Genomic DNA, 13,888 nt, shown 5'->3' with positions numbered 1-13,888 from the left:
AGGCATACAAATGTTCACTCAGAAAAATGTAGTCAATTACTCTTAAAATCACATCAAAATTCTCCCCCCTTCTCCAAAACAAAGCATTGTTTGCTGTGCTTTGTTTTACCAAAACTTCAAGCAACACAAATTCCTAGTTTATCAAAATAGTTTCTGAGATTAGGAAAAAGCCATTCATTGTGTTCATTGAGGTCACTGTAACCTTGATATAAAGCCATGTTGAGAAGCCCTGGCTGGTTTGGCTCAGAGGTTGGAGCATCAGCCCACCAACCGGAGAGTCCCGGGTTCGGTTCCTGCTAGGGGCATATACCTCAGTTGCAGTTTGTCCCCGGCCCCAGCTGGGATCGTATGGGTGGCAACCACTCGATGTGTCTCTCATATCAATGTTTCCCTCTCTCTCTTCCTCCCTCTCTCCCTCCCGCTCTATCTGAAGAATAATGCAAAAAATGTCCTCAAGTGAGGATAAAAAAATAAAATAAAACCATGCTGAGAAAGACAATCTACCTTGGATCTTCAGACTCCCTATACATTTTTGCTAGCTATGTCAGGAACGTAAGACCCTGACCATTCTCGGCTATTTATCAATGAACAACCTTGAAGAATGAGGTCTGAGACAAAGATCAGGCCTTGTGTAAGAGGTGAATTTCCCAAGCTGGACTGCTACACAGACTCAACCAATGTTGCATCCATCTGAGAACTTTCACTTTGCTTCTGTGAGACCTGGGGTGTCAAGAGGTACTGATGTAAATGATGCTCACACTACTTGCTATGCTGTGAGCTATGAATTCCATGTGTCCTAGGAGTCTAGTCTTCTGCCATTATCCACAAAACAGTAACGCTAACTTTCAGCTTCAAGTTGGATAAAACCACAGAACCTCATAAAATCACAGAATACAAATGAAAAGCAAAAAATGAATATAGCCCTGGCTGGTTTGGCTCAGCAGTTGAAAGTCGGCCTGCGGTCCAGAGAGACCCAGGTTTGGTTCCCGCTAAGGGCACGTACCTCGGTTGCAGTTTGTCCCAGCCCTGGTTGGGTCATGCGGGTGGCAACCATTCGATGTGTCCCTTTCACGTCGATGTTTCTCTCTCTCTCTCTCTCTCTCTCTCTCTCTCTCTCTCTCTCTCCTCTTCTCTCTCCCTCCCTCTCTATCTGAACAAAAAATGAAAAAATGTCCTTGAGTGAGGATAAAAAAACAAAAATGAATATATATATATATATATATATATATATATATATACCCTAAATTCTTGTTTCTAGCAAACCAAACTCAACAGTACATAATATGTCATGATTGCCCTGGCTGGTGTGGCTCAGTTGGTTAGGAGACATCCCATGCACTGAAAGGTTGCCATTTTGATTCCCAGTCAGGGCACATGCCTGGGTTGTGGGCTTGATGTTTTTCTCTCACATTGATGTTTCTCTCTCTCTCTCCCTCTCCTTTCCTCTCTAAGAAATCAATAAAAATATTTTTTAAGTAAATAAAAATATGTTAGGATAAAGCAAGGTGTTCTAGGAATGCAAGAATTGTTCATCAGAAAACCCATTACTGTAATGTACCATGTCAACAGATTAAAAAGAAAAAAATCATAATTGAATCAGAAATTTAATAAAATAATTTATGATTAAAGAAAAACATTTTAGCATACTAAAAATAGAAAATTTTAAGAATTCAGAAAGTCTATTAAAAACTTGTCTTGAATATTTTCATCCTATGAAGTCAAGGATTAAAGAAAAGCGGAAGAGGGAAGGGAAAATGTGCACAGGGAGGAACTAATGTAGACCAGAAAGAGAAACTACAACTCCAAAAATGGAGTGGATCTTGAACCTCCCATATAAGTAATATAAAAAGTATAATGAAAATTAAAGGAGGTAGCCAATTGCCACAATTCCATAACCATCACCATAAGCACTATGTCATTAATAGCTAGAAAGGATTTTTTTCCTTAAAAAATTTTTTTGGTAAAATATACATAAAATTTACTATTTTGACCATTATTAAATGTACAGTTTAGTGACCTTACATACACTCTCATATGTGCAACCATCACCACCATCTGTCTCTAGAACTTATTCATCATCTCATACTGAATCTCTGTCCCAATGAACAATAATTTCTCTTTCTCCCCTACCCCAGTCCCTGATAACCACAATTTTACTTTTTGTCTCTATGTATTTAACTATTCTAGATGCATCATACAAGTAGAATCATACAATATCTGTCCCTTTGTATATGGCTTATTTACTTGGTATAATGTCTGTAGGTTTCATCCATGTTGTAGCATGTGTCAGAATCTCCTTCCTATTTAAGGCTGAATAATATTCCATTATATGTACATACCACATTCTATTTATCCATTCATCCACTGATGATAAAGGGTTGCTTCCACCTTTTGGCTATTGTGAGTAATACTGCTATGAACATGGGTATGCAGATATCTGTTTGAGTCTCTGCTTCAGTTCTTTAGGGTGTATACCCAGAAGGGGAATTGCTGAGTCATATATAATTATATGTTTAATATTTTGAGGAACTGCCATACCGTTTGCCACAGCGACTGCACCATTTTAAACTCCCACTGCTGTGTGGTTTTTTTAAAAGCCAAGGATAAAGATATTTTCTTGGGGGCAAGAATTATATAATTAAATTAATTATTTCTTAAGTCTAGTTTAAATGTAAAACTCTATAATTCTGTTACAACTAATTTAATAAGATTTTTGAACTGCTTTACAAAATTAATAATTATTTATAAAATTGTTTCTGGGAGAAAATACCTCATAAGATATTTTTGTGTTGGCTTAGAAAGTTTTTTATACTTGGGGATGCCAATACTGGGAATCTTTAGAATGTATTTAGAGCAGCGCAGTAAACCAGATATAATGGAACCAGTCTGCCGCCTTGTGGAATTTTAATGCAACTTCCAATTTTACAAATTGAGAGGACGACAGTAATTTAGAAATGGTGCCAGTGGTGTTCAACTATTTTTTTCCAATATCAACTTAAAGAACCAGTGTTATTCAACTTATCTATGCAAGCTCTATATGAGGACAACCAAAATACTTCTAATGGACACAGATATTGAAATAAATGTAGAGGTATTTCTGTTCTTGGCTAGAAGTAATACACAGAAGACATGAATTGAGTGATCATGGGAAAAGATTCAAATTGCTTTTCATCATATCAAAGATTACATACTGCAGGATTTCTCACTCATGAGAAAAATTAAATTTAAAAATATAATTGTCTACAACACCGATGTGTCTTGAAAACACTATGCTATGTCAAATAAGCCAGCCGCAAACAAACAAAAATTTTATTGGTTCTATTTTACTTTTTACTTTCATTATATCTTAGATGAAAACATCTGGCAAATGAGAAGGGGTTGCAAAGTAAGAATAATAGCATTTATTAAGGTCTGTTGCCCTGGCCAGTTTGGCTCAGCGGTTACAGCATCGGCCTGCGGTCCGGAGAGACCCGGGTTCGGTTCCTGCTAAGGGCATGTACTTCGGTTGCAGTTTGTCCCCGGCCCTGGTTGGTCGTGTGGGTGGCAGCCACTCGATGTGTCCCTTCACGTCGATGTTTCTCTCTCTCTCTCCCTTCCTCTCTCTCCCTCCCACTCTATCTGTACAAAAAATGGAAAAATATCCTCGGGTGAGGATAAAAAAAATAATAATAATAAAAAAAAAAAAATTTAAGGTCTGTTGTAGGCCTTTACACCAGTGATTTCAACTGGTGTGCCACTAGAATTTTTAAAACATGCAAAACCTGTCTATTTAGTCAGGGGCACTGACTTATTTTCCCTTAGATTGTCAAATAAATAAATGACAACAGCCAACACAACAATAGTCATCCGGTGTGAATGCCCTGTTTTGAACCATTAAATATATGGTCATATAATAGAGTTGCATCTTATTGGTCATGTTGTATAATAAGGTTGCATCTGATTGGTTAATTCTTGGTACCAGAAATTCTTATATACAAGTATAGGCACCTGATATTTTTTAGCTATCTATTTATTTCAATTACAGTTTACATTCACTTTTTAAAAAATTAATTAGTTAAATTTGTATTATAGGTGCCCCTCCTTTTTCCTCCATTTATACCCTCCTCCCTGTTTCTAACCCCCAACACCCTTCACCACACTGTTGTCTGTGTCCACTGGTTATGCATATATGCATATAAGTTCTTTGGTTTATCTCTTCCTGCCTCCCACGAATACTGAGCTTCTACTATGATCAGACGCCATTCTATGTAATATTTAGTTAATTAGCAAAATAGACAAAAATTCCTGCCCTGACAGTTTCATTTTAGTAAAGAATAGGCTGACAATAGGATAAAAAGGTAAATTATATAGTGCATTAGAGAGTGGTATTTTACCAAAACAAAAATAAGATTACAGAATCAAAAGTTTCTCCTGAAAAGAAAGGCCCAAGGAATATAGCTAAATCTAACAGCCAATTCTCATCCTCATCTTGATCTATCAGCAGTATTTCACACCAGTGCCAGTCTACATTCCCCTGCTTGTTAATCTCATCCAGTCTCAAGACAATACAATCTATAGACAAACTCCAAAACTTATAACTCCAGCCCAGACATCTCTTCTAAACTGTAGGCTATTCAATTACCCAACATCTCCACTTGTAATTGCAAATTTAATATGCATTCTTGACCCCCCCCCAAAACAAAACTTGTCCCTCCACTGTCTCAATTAATGGCAACTTCCGCCTTCCAATTTTAGCTTGGGCTGAAAATTACAAACCTTAATGTCTTTTCTTTAACCCCTGTCCCCATATCAGTAAATCTGGCCTGCTCTCCTTTCCAAATACATCCAGAATCTGCCTGCTTTTTAATTCCTGTGTTTCTGACCTGGTCCTAATCACCATAATTTTTTGCTGGATTATTATTACAAGTACCTTGTCTCCCTGCTTCTCCCTTTGTCCCCCCTCACCCAGTCTCTCCTCAATAAAGCAGCTAAAGTGTTTGCTTTTTTTTAATTAAAAACTAAAAAAGACCATATCATTTTTCTGTTCAACACTTTCCAGTAACTTCCATCTCAGAGTAAAAGCCAAAGTCCTTGCAGTGATTTGTAAGGAGCTACATGAACATTCTTCCCGCCCCTACCTGGTCTTATTCTCCAGCTCCTATTACTCTTTTCTCTGATGGCCCCACTCCAGCCATATAAGCTCTCCTTGCTCTTTCTTTCTTTCTTTCTTTCTTTCTTTCTTTCTTTCTTTCTTTCTTTCTTTTTAATTTATCTTTATTGTTTTTTTGTTTTGTTTTGTTTTTTATCCTCACTTGAGGATACTTTTCCTTTTTTTTTTTTTTTTGGTCAGATAGAGTGGGGGAGAGAGAGAGAGAGAGAGAAAGAGAAACATCGATGTGAAAGAGACACATCGAGTGGCTGCCACCTGCACAACCAACCAGGGCCGGGGACAAACTGCAACTGAGGTACATGCCCTTAGTGGGAACCGAACCTCGGTCTCTCTGGACTGCAAGCCGATGCTCTAATCGCTGAGCCAAACTGCAGGGCTTTATTGTTGAATGTATTACAGATGTCTCCCCCTTTTTCCCCCCATTGACCTCCTCCTCCCCAACCCCATCCCTCTCCTGCCTTCCCCACACTATTACCTGTGTCCACTGGTTATGCATATATGCATAGAAGTTCTTTGGTTTATCACTTCCCACCCTCCCGCCCCTCTTCCCTTTGAGGTTCATCTGTCTAACAACAAATTTGTATTTCTTAATTTCTTCATCTTTTTCAACTATCCTCCCAGCTCCCTCCCATCTGGCAAGAAACAAAAAGTTATCTGTATCGATGAGTCTATTTTAGTTCTGCTTGTTCATTTTGTTAGTAGATTCAATTGTTGATAGATATGTATATATTGCCATTTTATTGTTCATGTTTTTGTTCTTCTCCTTCAAGATGACCATTCAACATTTCATATAACACTGGTTTGGTGGTGATGAATTCCTTTAGCTTTTTCTCGTCTGAGAAACTCTTGATATGTCCATCGATTCTCAATGATAGCTTTGCAGGATAGAGTAATCTTGGTTGTAAGTCATTGCTTTTCGTTACTTTGAATATCTCTTGGCACTCCTTTCTGGCCTGCAAAGTTTTCTTTGAAAAACCAGCTGACAGTCTTATGGGAGCTCCTTTGCAGGTAACTAACTGCTTTCCTCTGGCTGATTTTAAGATTCTCTCTTTCTCTTTAAACTTTGCATTTTGATGATGATGTGTCTTGGTGTGGACCTCTTCCAGTTCATCTTGACTCTCTGTGCTTTCTGGACTTGTATGTCTGTTTCCTTCACCAAGTAAGGGAAGTTTTCTGACATTATTTTTTCAAATAGATTTTCAATTTCTTGCTCACTCTCTTCTCCTTCTGGCACCCCCATGATGTGAATGTCAGTATGCTTGAAGTTGCCCCAGAGGCTCCTTACACTCTCCTTGTTGTCTTGCATTCTTTTTTCTTTTTGCTGTTCTGATTGGGTGATTTTTGCTTCCTTATATTCCAAATCAATGGTTTGCTTCTTGGCTTCACCTACTCTACTATTGATTCCCTGTAAATTATTCTTTATTTCAGTTACTGCATCCTTCATTTCTTATGTTATTGATGTTCTAAGTTCCTTGGAGTTCTCCTTAAGTTTCTTGAAGTTCTCACTAAGTTCCTTAAAGGTCTCACTGAGTCCTTGAGCATCCTTATAACCAGTGTTTTGAACTCTGCATCTGATTGATTGCTTATCTCCATTTTATTTAGTTATTTTCCTAGAATTTTGCTTTGTTCTTTCACTTGGGACATGTTTCATTGTCTCCTCATTTTGGCTGCTTCTCTGTGATTGTTTCTATGTATTAGATAGAGTTGCTATGTCTCCTAGGCTTCGTAGGATGGCATATTTTTGTAGGTGGTCCTGTAGGGTCCAATGGCACAGCCTCCCTGATCACCCCACCTGGGCCCTCGAGGTGCACCCCTAGTGTGGACTGTACACCCTTCTGTTGTAATTGAGTCTTGATTGCTGTTAGCACATCAATAGGAGGGATTTACTCAGGCTGATCATCTACAAGGACTGGCTATGCCCATTGACCACTGACCTCTGATTCCCTTGGAGGATTGGCGGTGTAGGGGCACAACACACAGAGCAAGACTTACCTCAGCAGGGCTCTGGTACCCACTGAGTCCACTCATTGAGTGTGTCACTTGTGGATGTGGTTGGGTGCTGGTGCTTTGATGTGGTCTGAAGTTGTACACTGGGTGTGCTGGCTCTGGGGCAAGGTTAGCCTCTGCCTGTGTTCTACCCGGGGACACCCAGCATAAGCCACAAAGTGATATGCAGATGTCTGCTTCTTGTGCTGGGTTGGGAGGTGAACCAAGGCTGGCTGCTTCTAGTGCCAGGCCTGGGGGCCACTTAACAAGAGGCATGGGACCTGCTGAGACCAGATGCTGTTTGTTTGAGAGATTTTAGAAAAATCTGAAGCAGAATCCAAGACAGGCCAATTCTATGGTAAAGCTATTGGAAACAACTTGGGTGGGCCCAAAGGTTGGGTGGGGCAGTGCCTCAGATAATCACCAGGACAGTGCAAACACTGTGAGCCAGGTTGCTGGAGTTCCAGATATGGCAGCCATCTACTGAGCCGATGAAGGGCTCACCAAAGGAACAAAGGCCTCCCACAGCAAGTCTGTCCAGGAAAAAGCTGATCCTTCAACTCTCACCCCAATGCCAAAAACTCAGTTCTTCCCCATATGTCTCTGGTGCCTTTCAAGCTGCCTCATAAGTACTGGAGCCCAGAAGGAGCAAGTCTGTGTAAGTCTGTGTGTGTGCCCTTTAAGAGGAACTGCCTGGGACTCCAGAGGCCTCAGCATCCCTCAGTCTCAGTTTGCACTGGTTTTACAGCCAGAGTGATGGGGACTTCTCTTCCCGGCACTTGAACCCTGAGCTGGGAGCCTGATGTGGGACAGGGACCTCTTGTTCCTCAGAGAGGACCTTCACAGCCAAGGAATCCTCTTGAGATTTATCCTACCAGTTTCGATTTGGTTTCTTCTTTAATTTTGTAATTATAGGACTTCCATTCAGCTCAATGTCATGTGGTTCTGAATGATGGATCTGTAGTTTAGTTTGTAATTTTAATGTGGTTGTGGAAGGAGGCGAGTACCATATTTACCTATGCCACCTTCTTGACAGGACTGTTTCTTTTCTTCATTTATTTTTTAAATTGATTTTTCAGGGAGAGAGCTAGAAACATCAAGAGATTCCAAAATGGCGGCAGAGTGAATGGAAGCTACACAGACCATCTCCCAGGACCAAACAGGAATAACAATTAAAATAGAGACAAATTGCCCTGGCAGGTTTGGTTCAGCAGTTAGAGTGTCAGCCCTTGGACCAAAGAGTCGCAGGTTCAGTTCCAGCCAAGGGCACATACTTTGGTTGCGGTTTGTTCCCAGCCCTGGTCAGGGTGGTGCGGAGGCAGCCAGTTAATATGTCTTTCTCACACTGATGATTCTGTGTGTGTGTGTGTGTGTGTGTGTGTGTGTGTGTGTGTCCCCCTCCCACTCTATCTGAAGATATTTTGAAAAGTATCCTCGGGTGAGGATTAAAAAAAAAAAAACAACAGAAAAGCAGTTGGAGAGGACCCGTATAATGAGGGATAGAAAGAGGACACTAAATCCAGCCTGGTAGGAACTGTGGAGGCATGAGAGGGTGGGCTGGGAGCCCACAGATAGCAGCTCCCTTGGGGTTAAAATCCCAAGCTGACTCCACAGTGCAGAGGGCCAGCACAGAGCACTAAATTAGCTACAGCCACTCACCTTGGGCTCTGGCAGAGGGAGGGCAGACTGGATTGGAACTATGTGGAGAGATTCAAGAGCTTGGAGAGCTGGGAGGGCAGTGGGAGTTTTGTGCTGAATCACTCCTTCACAGGACAGTAGCCATATTACTCAAAGAGCCCCTTCCCAGAGCCCCTGGGAAAAGCAACTGTCCCTCCCTCAGGAATTTAACACCACCCAGCCAGGCCAGAGAAATATAAACTGAGGCTCATTAACAGCCAGCAAGCATCTGCTCCGCCCTCTGGAAATTCTCTTACCTTGGACACCTGAGGGATTTTTTTCATTTAGTTCAGGGCTACAATCCAAGGTTCATCAAGTAACTGAGACTAATAGCCTGCAGGCAAAAAGCTAGAGAATAACTGAAACTTTCCTAGGCTTGCAAATCTACCCAGGAAAGTAGTACTTGACCGTGGTGTTTAACAAGAGTCCTTCCACACTTATCCAAACCCAGCAGAAGGAGCCACAACCAGAGGAGTACCAACACCCACAGGAACAATTTGGTAGGCTCCAAAACCCACTGAGATAGTCAAAATGGTGAAACAAAGAAACAAATCCCAAATGAAAGAGCAAGCAAACTCTACTGAAGATGAGATAAATGAAATGCAGTTAAGCAAGTTATCAGAGATGGAGTTCAGAGTGATGATAGTGAGGAAGCTCAACAGCATGAGTAAAGATATAGAAACATTGAAAATCAACCAATTGGAAATGAAAACCCACCAAGCAGAAATGAAGAATGACATAGCAGAAATAAAGAACACATTGGAGACCTAGCCAGTATGGCTCAGAGGTAAGAGCCTCACTCGTGGACCTAAGAGTCCCAGGTTCAATTCTGGCCAAGAGCATGTACCTGCGTTGCAGTTTGTCCCTGGCCCCAGTTGGGGTTGTGTGGGTAGCAACCAAATGATGTGTCTCTCTCACAACGATGTTTCTCTCTCTCTCTTCCTACCTCTCTCTCCAGCTCTATCTGAAGATTAATGTAAAAATATTCTTGGGTGAGGATCAAAAAAAGAAAAAAAGAACACATTGGAAGGAATAACCAGTAGGGGAAGCCGAAGGACTGAATCAGTGAATTAGAAGACAGGGTAGAAAACTCACCCAATCAGAGAACCAAAAAGAAAAAACAATTAAAAATCAGGAAGACAGCTTAAGAGAACTGTGGGACAACATGAAATATAACAACATCCACATCATAGGAGTTCTGGAAGAAGAAGACAATGAGCAAGGGTTAGAGAATACAGTATATTTGAAAAAATAGTGACAGAAAACTTCCCTAACTTGGTGAAGGAAAAGGCATACAAGTACAAGAAGCACAGAGAGCCCCAAATATGAAGAACCCAAACAGGCCCACACTAAGACACATAATAATTAGAATGCCAAATTTTAAAGACAAAGAGAGAATCCTAAAGGCAGCAAGAGATAAGGAACAGGTTACCTACAAAGAAACCCCCATAAGGCTCTCAGCTGACTTCTCAATAGAAACACTACAGACCAGAAGGGAATGGTATGAAGTCATTAAGGTAATGAAAAACAAGGATCTGAATCCAAGACTACTCTATCCAGCAAAGCTATCATTCAAAATAGAAGGAGACATAAAGAGCTTCCTAGACCAAAAAACAAGGCTAAAGGAATATATTAGCACCAAACCATCACTGCAAGAAATGTTAAAAGAACTGCTGTAATTAGTAGAAGAAACAGGGAGAAAAATATAACCACGATAAGCAAAAATGGCAATAAATAGGTACACATCAATAATAACCTTAAATGTAAATGAATTCAACACTCTGATCAAAAGACACAGAGTAGCTGACTAGATAAGAAAGCATGACTAGCCCTGGCCGGTTTGGCTCAGCGGTTAGAGCATCGGCCTGCAGTCCGGACAGACCCGGGTTCGGTTCTCGCTAAGGGCACGTACTTCAGTTGCAGTTTGTCCCCGGCCCTGGTTGGTCGTGCGGTGGCAGCCACTCGATGTGTTCCTTTCACATCGATGTTTCTCTCTCTGTGTCTCTTCCTCTCTCTCCCTCCCACTCTATCTGTACAAAAAAAAAGAAAAAAAGAAAGCATGACTCATATATATGGTGTTTACAAGAGACCCACCTCACAACAAATGACTCACATAGGTTAAAAGTGAAGGGATGAAAAAAAACCTTCCAAGCAAATGGAAAGGAAAAAACGTTGGGGTAGCAATAGTAATATCTGATAAAATAGATTTCAAAATGAAGGCCATAACTAGAGACAAAGGAGGCCACTACATAATATTGAAAGGATCTATCCAACAGGAAGATATAACCTTGGTAAACATATATGCACCCAATTATAGGAGCACCAAAATATATTTTAAAACTTCAGGAAGACTTCAAAGGAGAGAGCGACAGCAATACAACCAAAGCAGAGGACTTCAACACCCCACTGACATCACTGGATAGATCCTCTAGACAAAAATTAACAAGGAAACAGAGACTGTAAATGATGTACTAGATCAAATGGATTTAATAGATATCTACAGAGAATTATACCCCAAAACTACAGAATCCACATTCTTCTCAAGTGCACATGGGACATTCTCAAAGACAGACCACATATTAGGACACAAACTAAGCCTCTATAAGTTCAAGAAGATTGAAATAATATCAAGCATCTTCTCAGATCACAATGGCATGAAACTAGAAATAAATTACAGCAAAAACATTTAAACACATGGAGGCCAAATAGCATGTTATTAAACAATGAATGGGTTACCAAGGAGATCAAGGAAGAAATTAAAAACTTCCTGGAAACCAATGAAAATGAACATACAACAACACAAAATCTATGGGGTACAGCGGAAGCAGTCCTGAGAGGGAAGTTCATAGCACTACAGGCCTACCTCAAGAAACAAGAAAAATGTGTAATTGACTAACCTCACAACTTAAAATACTAGAAAGCAAACAAAAAGAAAAACCCAGAGCAAGTAGAAGGAAAGAAATAGTAAAGATCAGAGCAGAAATAAATGACATAGAGACTAAAAAAAAATTTTTTTTTAAAGATCAATGAAACAAAGAGTTGGTTCTTTGAAAAGATAAACAAGCCCTGGCCGGTTTGGCTCAGCGGTTAGAGCGTCGGCCTGCAGTACAGAGAGACCCGGGTTCGGTTCCCGCTAAGGGCATGTACCTCGGTTGCAGTTTGTCCCCGGCCCTGGTTGGTCGTGCGGGTGGCAGCCACTCGATGTGTCCCTTCACATCGATGTTTCTCTCTCTCTCTCTCTCTTCCTCTCTCTCCCTCCCGCTCTGTCTGAACAAAAAATGGAAAAATGTCCTCGGGTGAGGATAAAATAAATAAATAAATAAATAAACAAGATTGATGGATCCTTAGCTAGACTCACCAAGAAACAAAGAGAGAGGACCCAAATACACAAACTCGGAAATGAACGAGAAGTTACAACTGACACCACAGAAATACAAAGGATCATTAATAAATACTATGAACAATTATGTGTTAACAAATTGGGCAATCTAGAAAAAATGGAAAATTGTCTAGAAACACACAGTCTCCAAAACCTGAACTAGGAAGAGATAGAAAACTTGAACAGAACAATTAAAACTAAGGAAATTGAAGATGTCATCAAGAATCTCCTAGCAAACAAAAGAATTAACACCCATTCTTCTCAAACTATTCCAGAAAATTCAAGAAAAAGGAAGACTTCCAAACTCATTTTATGAAGCCAGTGTAATTCTAATTCCAAAACCAGATAAAGACTCTACAAAGAATGAAAAGTACAGGCCAATATCTCTGGTGAACATAAATGCCAAAATCCTTTACAAAATATTAGCCAATTGGATCCAGCAATACATTATTAAAATTACTCACCATGACCAAGTGAGATTCATCCCAGGAATGCAAGGCTGGTACGATACTTGCAAATTAATAAATGTTATACACCACATAAACAAAATGAAAGATAAAAACCATATGATCACATCAATAGATGGTAAAAAAAAAAAAAAAAAAAAAGCATTCAACAAAATCCAGCACCCATTTCTGATAAAAAACACTCAGCAATTTGGGGATAGAGGGATCATATCTTGACATAATAAAGGTCATATGTGAAAAACCTACAGCCAACATTATACTCAATGCACAAAAACTAAAAGCATTTCCCTTAAGAACAGGAACCAGACAAGGATGCCCACTTACATCATTCTTATTTAACATAGTACTGAAAGTCTTAGCCACAGCAATTAGACATGAAGGAAAAATAAAAGGGATCCAAATTAGAAAGGAGGAAGTAAAACTGTCCTTATTTGCAGATGACATGATATTGTACATAGAAAACCCTAAAGACTCCATCAAAAATTGACTAGATTTGGCCCTGGCCAGCTTGGCTCAACGGTTAGAGCGTTGGCCTGCAGTCCTGAAAGACCTGGGTTCGGTTCCCGCTAAGGGCACGTACCTCGGTTGCAGTTTGTCCCCGGCCCTGGTCGGTTGTGCGGGTGGCAGCCACTCGATGTGTTCCTTTCACGTCGATGTTTCTCTCTCTCTCTGTTCCTCTCTCTCCCTCCCACTCTACCTGAACAAAAAACGGAAAAATGTTCTCGGGTGGGGAAAAAAAAAAAAATTTTACTAGATTTGCCCAGTAGGTGTGACTCTGGTCAAGCATTGACCAAGAGGTTGCCAGTTTGATTTCCATTCAGGGCACATGTCCAAGTTATGCGCCAAATTCCCAATGAGGGGCATGCAGGTAGCAGCCAATTGATGTTCTCTCTCATTGATGTTTCTATCTCTCTCTCCCTTCCTATTTCACTAAAATCAATAAAGAAAAAAAAATTTTTTTTAATTTACTAGATTCAATGAACAAATTTGGCAAGGTAGCAGGATATAAAATTAACATCAAGAAATTGACAACATTTTTATATACCAATAATGAATTCACAGAAAGAGAAACTGAAAAAAAAATCTCATTTACCATTGTGGCAAAAAAAAAAAAAAAAAAAATTAAGATACCTAGGAATAAACCTAACCAAAGAAATAAAGGATCTATTTGCAGAAAATTACACGACACTAAAAAAGAAATAGAGGAAGATATAAAAAAAAGTGGAAGCA

Source organism: Molossus molossus, unplaced genomic scaffold, assembly GCF_014108415.1.
Source record: "Molossus molossus isolate mMolMol1 unplaced genomic scaffold, mMolMol1.p scaffold_m16_p_6, whole genome shotgun sequence".
Lineage (NCBI taxonomy): Eukaryota > Metazoa > Chordata > Mammalia > Chiroptera > Molossidae > Molossus > Molossus molossus.
Note: the sequence above shows the minus strand (reverse complement) of the source record.